Here is an 8,292-nt window from a genome sequence, read left to right on the forward strand (position 1 = left end):
ATTCCGTCCTAATGCAGCAGAATATAGATTCTTCTCTAGTGCACGTGGAACATTCTCCAGAATAGATCATATACTGGGTTACAAATCAGGTCTCAACTGGTACAATAAGATTGGGATTATTCCCTGCATATTCTCAGACCACAACACTTTAAAACTTGAACTCAATCGCAAGAGGAAAGTTGGAAGGAATGCAAACATTTGGAGGTTAAAGAGCATCCTACTAAGGAATGAATGGGTCAACCAGGAAATTAAGAAGAATTTAAAAAATTCATGGAAACGAATTAAAATGAAAACACAACTGTTCAAAATCTTTGAGATTCAGCAAAGGTGGTCCTAAGAGGGAAGTACATTACAATATGTCTTTCTCAAAAAATTAGAACAGTCTCAAACACACAAGATAACCATACACCTAAAGGAGCTGGAGAAAGAACAGCAAATAAAGCCCAAACCAAGCAGGAGAAGATAAATGATAAAGATTAGAGCAGAAATCAGTGAAATAGAAACCAGAAGAACAGTGGAACAGACCGACAAAACTAGAAGCTGATTCTTTGAAAGAATTAGTAAGATTGAACCCCTAGCCAAACTTACCAAAAAGAAAAGAGAAAGGACCCAAATTAATAAAACCATGAATGAGAGAGAAGAGATCACGACCAACACCAAGGAAATATAAACAATTTTAAAAACATATTGTGAACAACTATATGCCAACAAATTAGGCAATCTGGAAGAAACGAATGCATTCCTGGAAACTTATAAACTACCAAAACGGAAACAGGAAGAAAGAGAAAATCTGAGCAGACCCATAACCAGCAAGGAAATTGAAGCAGTAATCAAAAATCTTCCAAAAAACAAGAGTCAAGGCCAGATGGTTTCCCAGGGGAATTATACTAAATATTTAAAGAAGAAATAATATCTATTCTTCTGAAGCTGTTTTAAAAAATAGAAATGGAAGGAAAACTTCCGAACTCACTCTATGAGGCCAGCATTTCCTTGATCCCAAAAGCAGATAAAGACCCACCACAAAGGAGAATTAAAGATCAATATCTTTGAGGAACATGGAACCCAAAATTCTCACCAAGGTAGTAGCCAATAGGATCCAACAGTACATTAAAAGGATCAGATATTAAAATCCTAAGTGGGATTTATTCCTGGCCTGCAAGGGTGGTTCAATATTTGCACATCAATCAGCTGATACTTCACATTAATAAAAGGAAGGACAAGAACCATAGGATCCACTCATTTGACACAGAGAAAGCATTTGACAAAATACAGCACTCTTTCTTAATTAAAACTCTCCATAATGTAGGGATAGAGGGAACGTTCCTCAGCGTCTTAAAGGCCATCTACAAAAAGCCCACAGCAAATATCATTCTCAATGGGGAAACAGTGGAGCCTTTCCCCTAAGATCAGGAACACGACAGAGATGTCCACTCCACTCTCACCACTCATATTCACACAGTCCTAGAAGTCCTGGCCTCAGCAATCAGACAACAAAAAGAAATAAAAGGCATTCGAGTGGGCAAAGAAGAAGTCAAACTCTCTATGTTCATAGATGACGATACTTTATATGGAAAACCCAAAGGACTCTACCCCAAAATCACTAGAACTCATACAAAGCAATTCAGCAAAGTCACAGGATATAAAATCAATTCACAGAAATCAATTCCACTTCTATACACTAACAATGAGACAGAAGAAAGAGAAATTAAGGAATTGATCCCATTTACAATTACACCAAAAACCATGATTCCTAGAAATAAACCTAACCCGAGAAGAGGTAAAGGGTCTGTACTCTAAAAACTACAGAACACTTATGAAAGAAATTGAAGGTGACACAAAGAAATGGAAAAACATTCCATGCTCATGGGTTGGAAGAAAAAATATTGTTAAAATGTCTATGCTACTCAGAGCAATTTATACATTCACTGCAATCCCTATCAAAATACCATCATCATTTTTCACAGAGCTGGAACAAAAAAAATCCTAAAATTTGTATAGAACCAGAAAAGACCCTGAGTAGCCAGAGGAATGTTGAAAAAGAAAACCAAAGCTGGTGGCATCGTAATGCCGGACTTCAAGCTGTAATACAAAGCTATGATCATCAGGACAGTGTTGTACTGGCACAAAAAAACAGACAAACAGATCAATGGAACTGAACAGGGAGCCCAGAAATGGACTCTATGGTCAGCCCATGTTTGACAAAGCAGGAAAGAATATCCTCTGGAAAAGACAGTCTCTTCAGTAAATGGCGCCGGGAAGCTGGACAGCCACACGCAGAAGAATGAAGCTGGACCACTTCCCTACAGCACACACAAAAATAGACTCAAAATGGATGAAAGACCTAAATGTGAGATAGGAAACTGTCAAAATCCTGGAGGAGAACACAGACGGCAACTTTGTGACCTCAGCTGCAGCAAGTTCTCGCTAGACATGTCTCCAAAGGCAAGGGAAACAAAAGCAAAAATGAACCATTGGAACCTAATCAAGATAAAAAGCTGCACAGTGAAGGAAATGGCAAAACTGATGGGCAACCTACAGGATGGGAGAAGATATTTGCAAATGACATATCAGATAAAGGACCGGTATCAAGATCTCTCCAGAACTTGTCAAACTCAACACCCCAAAAACAAGTAATCCAGTCACGAAATGGGCAGAAGAACCCCGATGTTTCTAGCAGCAATGTCCACAGTAGCCACACTGTGGAAGGAGCCTCGGTGTCCATCGAAAGATGATGGATAGAGAAGCTGTGGCCTATGTATACAATGGAATATTCCTCAGCCATTAGAAACGACAAATACCCACCATTTGCTTCGATGTGGATGGACCTGAGGGTATTATGCTGAGTGAAATAAGTCAATCGGAAAAGGACAAACACTATATGGCCTCATTAATTTGGGGAATATAAAAATTAGTGAAAGGGAAAAAAGGGAAAGGAGAGAAAATGAGTGAAAATATCAGTGAGGGTGACAAAACATGAGAGACACCTAACTCTGGGAAATGAACAAGGGGTGGTGGAAGGGGAGGTGGGCGGGGGGACAGGGTGACTGGGTGATGGGCACTGAGGGGGCACTTGGCAGGATGAGCACTGGGGGTTATGCTCTATGTTGGCAAATTGAACACCAATAAAAAAATAAAAGAAAAATGGGCAGGAGATATGAACAGACATTTCTCCAAAGAATATCTGCACATGGCCAACAGGCACATGAAGAAATGCTCAACATCCTTGGCATCAGGGAAATAGAAATCAAAATCATGAGATACCACCTCACACCTGTCAGAATGGCTTAAATTAATTACAAGAAACAACAGGTGTGGGGAGGATGTGGAGAAGGGAGCCTCTCTGCTGCTGGTGGGAACGCAGGCGGGCGGCCACCGTGGGGACAGAGGGGAGGGGCCTCGAGGAGCCGGACACAGAGCTGCCCTATGACCCAGCAATTGCACTGCTGGGTACCGACCCCGCAGCCCAGAGGTGGTGAGCTGCAGGGGCACCTGCACCCCCGCGTTCCCAGCGGCCGTGTCCATGGGGCTGCGGGAGGAGCCTCGATGTCCACGGACAGATGCTGGAGGAAGGAGACGTGGTCTCTGCGGACCCCGGGTGTCACTGGGCCGTCATAAAGGACGGATATTTACTGTTTATATTGTCATGAGTGAACTGGAGGGTATTACACTGAGTGAAATAAGTCCATCAGACAAAGACAATTATATCGTTTTACTCATATGTGGAATATAAGAACCAGCACAGAGGATCATAGCAGAAGGGAAGGAAAACTGCACGGGAAGTCATCAGAGAAGGAGAAAAACCACTAGAGACTCTTAACTATAGGAAACAAACTGAGGGTCGCTGGAGGGGAGGGGGGGATGGGATAATTTGGTGATGGGCATTAAGGAGGGCAAGTGATGTGATGAGAACTGGGGATTATATGCAACTGATAAATTATTAAACATTACATCTGAAACTAAGGCTGTACCATATTTGGCTAATCAAATTTAAATAAAAATAAAAATAAATAAATAAATAAATAAATAAATAAATAAATAAATAAAATCAACATAGAGACGTTAGTAGTCCCTATAGAAACAATGACCATACAATAGTAAATCGGAGTTAAAGATAATATGCAAAATTTATATGAAGAAAGCTTTAATTTGAAAGAGACTGAAGTAGACAAATGAAAATATAGGGCATGTTTTTGGACAGGAAGAATGGGTATCATGAAGATGTCAAATTTCCTTAATTTATAACTAAAAATATAAGGGATTTTTCCTCTCCTCCAGGGCCTCGAAAAATTTATTGTAAAGCTCATATGAAAAAATAAGCAAGAAGACTCCAGAGGATGCTGGAAAAGATTAGCAGTGGCAGGGGGAGATGAGGCTATTTCTAGCAGATGTAAAAAATACAATGAAGTATCCATAATAAGAAGTGTGGTATGGTACATAAATGGACTGATCAGTGGAACAGACTAGAAGATCGAAAATGGACTTACCCACATATATGGAGTTTAAGTACAATAAAAGCAGCACCACACGTTGGGAAAAGAAATGAGCTTTTTAATAAACGTCATCGGGTGATTTGGATAGTCATTTGGAAAATAAAATTGAATACTTATGCCAACTACATACTATAGGATTAAACTTCATAAATCTAAATACAAAACATAGAATCATGTAAGTACTGGAAGAAAACACATGAATCGCTTTATAACTTGTGTACGGGGAAATCCTTTCTAAGTATTTTTCAAAGGGCGCCTGAGTGGCTCAGTGGCTGAGCGTCTGCCTTTGGTTCAGGCCGTGATCTTCAAGTCTGGGGATCGAGTCCCACATCGGGCTCCCTGCATGGAGCCTGCTTCTCCCTCTGCCTGTGTCTCTGCCTCTCTCTGTGTGTCTCATGAATAAATAAATAAAATCTTTTAAAAATATATTTTTCAAAATTCAGTACCAGCAGAGGAGATGATCCACACATTCAACTGTATTAAAATACACAGTATCTCTGGCCAAAGTTCAAAAAACGAAAGCAACCAATGATGAGTTGAGAACAAACACTTGGAAGATGTCCCTAAGGGCCAACCTACTTAATATGAAGAGTTATAGGAAATGGGGAAGAAAGAAACCAAGAACAGTGGGACAGAGGGCAAGAGCCACAAATACGCCTCTTCTCAGAACAAATGGATCTCCACACATAAAGAAGCGCTCGGCATCATTTGTAGTGGGAGGAATATAGACCCGGGCCCTGAAACACTGGCCCTCAGTCATCAGGCTGCTAAAGCACCAGAGGTTTGACAGGTGGTTTTATCGGTGAGGCTGTGGGGAGGCTCCGTGTCCTTGGCCACCCTGCAGGGCAGCGCAGCCTGTGGAGGGCTTGGCTGGATCTGACAAAGTTACAGATGTGCTTCCCTTGATCTGTTCTAAAGATGCACACATGTGCAAGAACAGGAAATGACACACGCGTGGGGGTTTGCTTTGCAGCCTTAGGGTTGGAAACGGCCCAAAGGCCTCACTGCGTGATCTGCTTGAATCCAGGGCAGATCCGCAAGATGGAAAACCCAGTCACTGCAAGGTAGGGAGAGTGCAGAGTGCCCTGCGCTTCCGCTGTTAGGCGAGGGCCTGGAGTGCAGCTCTGCGAATACGGGGCAGGTTTTTTCAAAAAAGATTTTATTTATTTATTCATGAGACACACACACACAGAGGCAGAGACCCAGGCAGAGGGAGAAGCAGGCTCCCTGCGGGGAGCCCGACGCGGGACTGGATCCCAGGACCCCGGGGTCACGCCCTGGGCCGAAGGCAGACGCTCCACCACTGAGCCCCCCGCCCCTCCCCGGCGTCCCTGGTATTATATTGTGAACTTGATCCAGCGACAGTATTTTGCTTAATAAGAAAGCAATCCTTATTTTTTAAAGAGATGAATCCTGAAGTATTTATGTGTGAAACGGTATAATGTCTGTAATTTAAAATATCTCAGTAAGTCGTCACAGCCAGCCTGGCGAATGTGAGAACGGGAGTGCGGGGTCAGGGGAGGGCGCTGCTCTGCCCTCCCGGCCCTGCTCTGTGTTGGCCCCCGGACGTCAGAATCCAAATGGCCATAAATGAATGAGCAGGATCCAACCTGGAGGGGCGCAGAGGGGGCCCGTGTGAGCTGGCCCTTGAGCCTGGAGATGCGAGTGTGGGGGCAGCAAGGGGAGGGGCTCAGTCAAGCCAAGGCTGCTTCTCCCTCTGGCGAGCTGTTAGCATTGGGGCGGCGGGGAGCGCCCCGGAGGGCCCTCCAAGTCCTGGTCAAGGGGCTGCAGGTCATAAAGAAACTGGACTTTGTTTACATTCCCTTCTGCCTGCTCTCCCATCGCTGGCGGAGGGGACCTGAGGGCTCCAGGAGATGGACTTGGGCCTCTGGAAGCGCGGCTATGGCCACGCTGGCTTTTGCGTCGTGAGCCCCTGGGCCCTGGAAGCTGGCGGTGGTGAGGTCGGCGCCGCCCAGCACCCTGGTCTCTGGCGGGCAACCGCCTTCCCTCCCGCTAGACTTAGGGCAGCCAGGAGCGCCTGCGGAGTGTCACGCACCCCCGACGGGCGACGGGCGGTTGCGGAGCGTCCACTGCTGCGTCCCGGGCCCGCCTTCTGCTCCCCCGTCGGGGTCACAGGCCATTGGCGCCGTCTCCTGACCACCTCATTCCCTTGTCCCTCGGAAAGCCAGTGACCTGGGGGCCTGGCGTCACAAGGAGCCAGCGGCGTCCTCGCAGGCCGAGCGGGGCTTATCCTCCCACAGGAACCAGATGTGCGCGTGTTCAGCCAGCGGCTTCCCTGGAAGTGGGGCGACGCCTGGGAGACGGAGCAGCTGCTCCTGTCACCCGAGGAGAGGAGGGGAAATCACGTGGGCGTCGTCTCGGCCGAGAGGAGGCTCCTCCCGGCCTGTCCCTGGGCCTGAGGCCCGGTTGAGGGCAGGTCCCTCGTGTTCTGTCGGCTGATTTCTGCAGAACACCAAGTGTTTGGAAGCCAGAGTGATAGAGTCCGTGTTCGGGCTTTGAGGAGCAAAAGGGAGCTACACGCGTGATGGTTATGTGCATGTACATCACCGTTCACGGGCCCCAGGGACGTGTCGGGCCACCGGGTAGATTTTCACAGGCTCCCCCCAAGGGTCCCGGGAGCGTGCAAGGCCCGGCTGCGGGGTGGGGCCGGCCTCGCGACAGGCTGCGCCTCAGGTAGAAAGTGCGTGTCCTTTAACAAATCACAAAATTGGGGGCTTGGGAAAACGTGTCCGGCCAGTGACGCTCCCTGACGTGCTGACCCGTGTTTTCAAGAAGCACAGATGGACAAATGTCCCTTTCCTGCACATCCTTAGCGCAAAAAAAAACGCATTATGAAGACCAAATGTCGGTTGTCCTAACAAAGGGGAATGGCTTTCATGTTTCTGTTCGTTACAGCTCGGGGGGTCGGAGTCTAACATGAGCCGGTTCCTTCTGTTTCTGGCCTTTCCCAGCCTCTAGAGGCACCTGCGCTCCTTGAGCCGCGGCCCCCCAGCCCCAGCAAGGGTGGGGTGTCCAGGCCTCCAGCCTCCCTGACGCACCCTCCCCTGCCCCGTGCATCTCCTCCGGGCATGAGGCCCTGGTGATGCTGCCTCCCCCCCCCCCGTCCCCCTGCCCACCCCCCCCACCCCCCGTAACCCTGGCCTTGGAGGAGAGGAGCTGGTGAAGGGGGGTGGAGGCCCAGCAGGGGAGCTGCCCTGGGGGGAGGCTGGGCTGCACTGAGAGGGGCGGGTGGTCTCAGGGACCCTGACAGGAGCCCTTCCTCCTGAGACAGGGATACCCAGTGAGGGCCCCCGATTTCGGGGGTGAGCGTGGGACAGGAGGGCTGGGGCGAGGCACGGCCCGGGGGCAGAGCTGTGACCCGCAGCCTGCGCACGGATGATCAGCGGCCGGGCTCCCACCAGCAGGGCATCTGGGAGCCCCTGCGGGCTCGAGGTCCCGCCTGCACGGCCCAGGCTGGAACCGAGCGGTAGCGGTGGGTCCGCCTCGCCCGAGGCCCGGGGCGGCTCCCAGACTCGCGGGCTGTGGCCGGGGCTCGGCTCCTCGCAGGTGCAGGGCGGCGGTCCCCGTTCCGTTGCTGTCCCCGCAGGCTCTGGCTGGGTGGCCTCCCCGGGCAGCTCCCCGGAAGGACCGAGGTGGAACCCTCCAGGTCGGACCGCCCCAGAGAATCTTCCATTTGATTTTCTTTCTTAAGACTTTTATTTATTTACTCATTTACTCATGAGAAACACACACACACACACACACAGAGAGAGAGAGAGAGAGAGAGGCAGAGACAGAGGCA

Source organism: Vulpes vulpes, chromosome 15 (genome assembly GCF_048418805.1).
Source record: "Vulpes vulpes isolate BD-2025 chromosome 15, VulVul3, whole genome shotgun sequence".
In the NCBI taxonomy this organism is placed as follows: Eukaryota; Metazoa; Chordata; class Mammalia; order Carnivora; family Canidae; genus Vulpes; species Vulpes vulpes.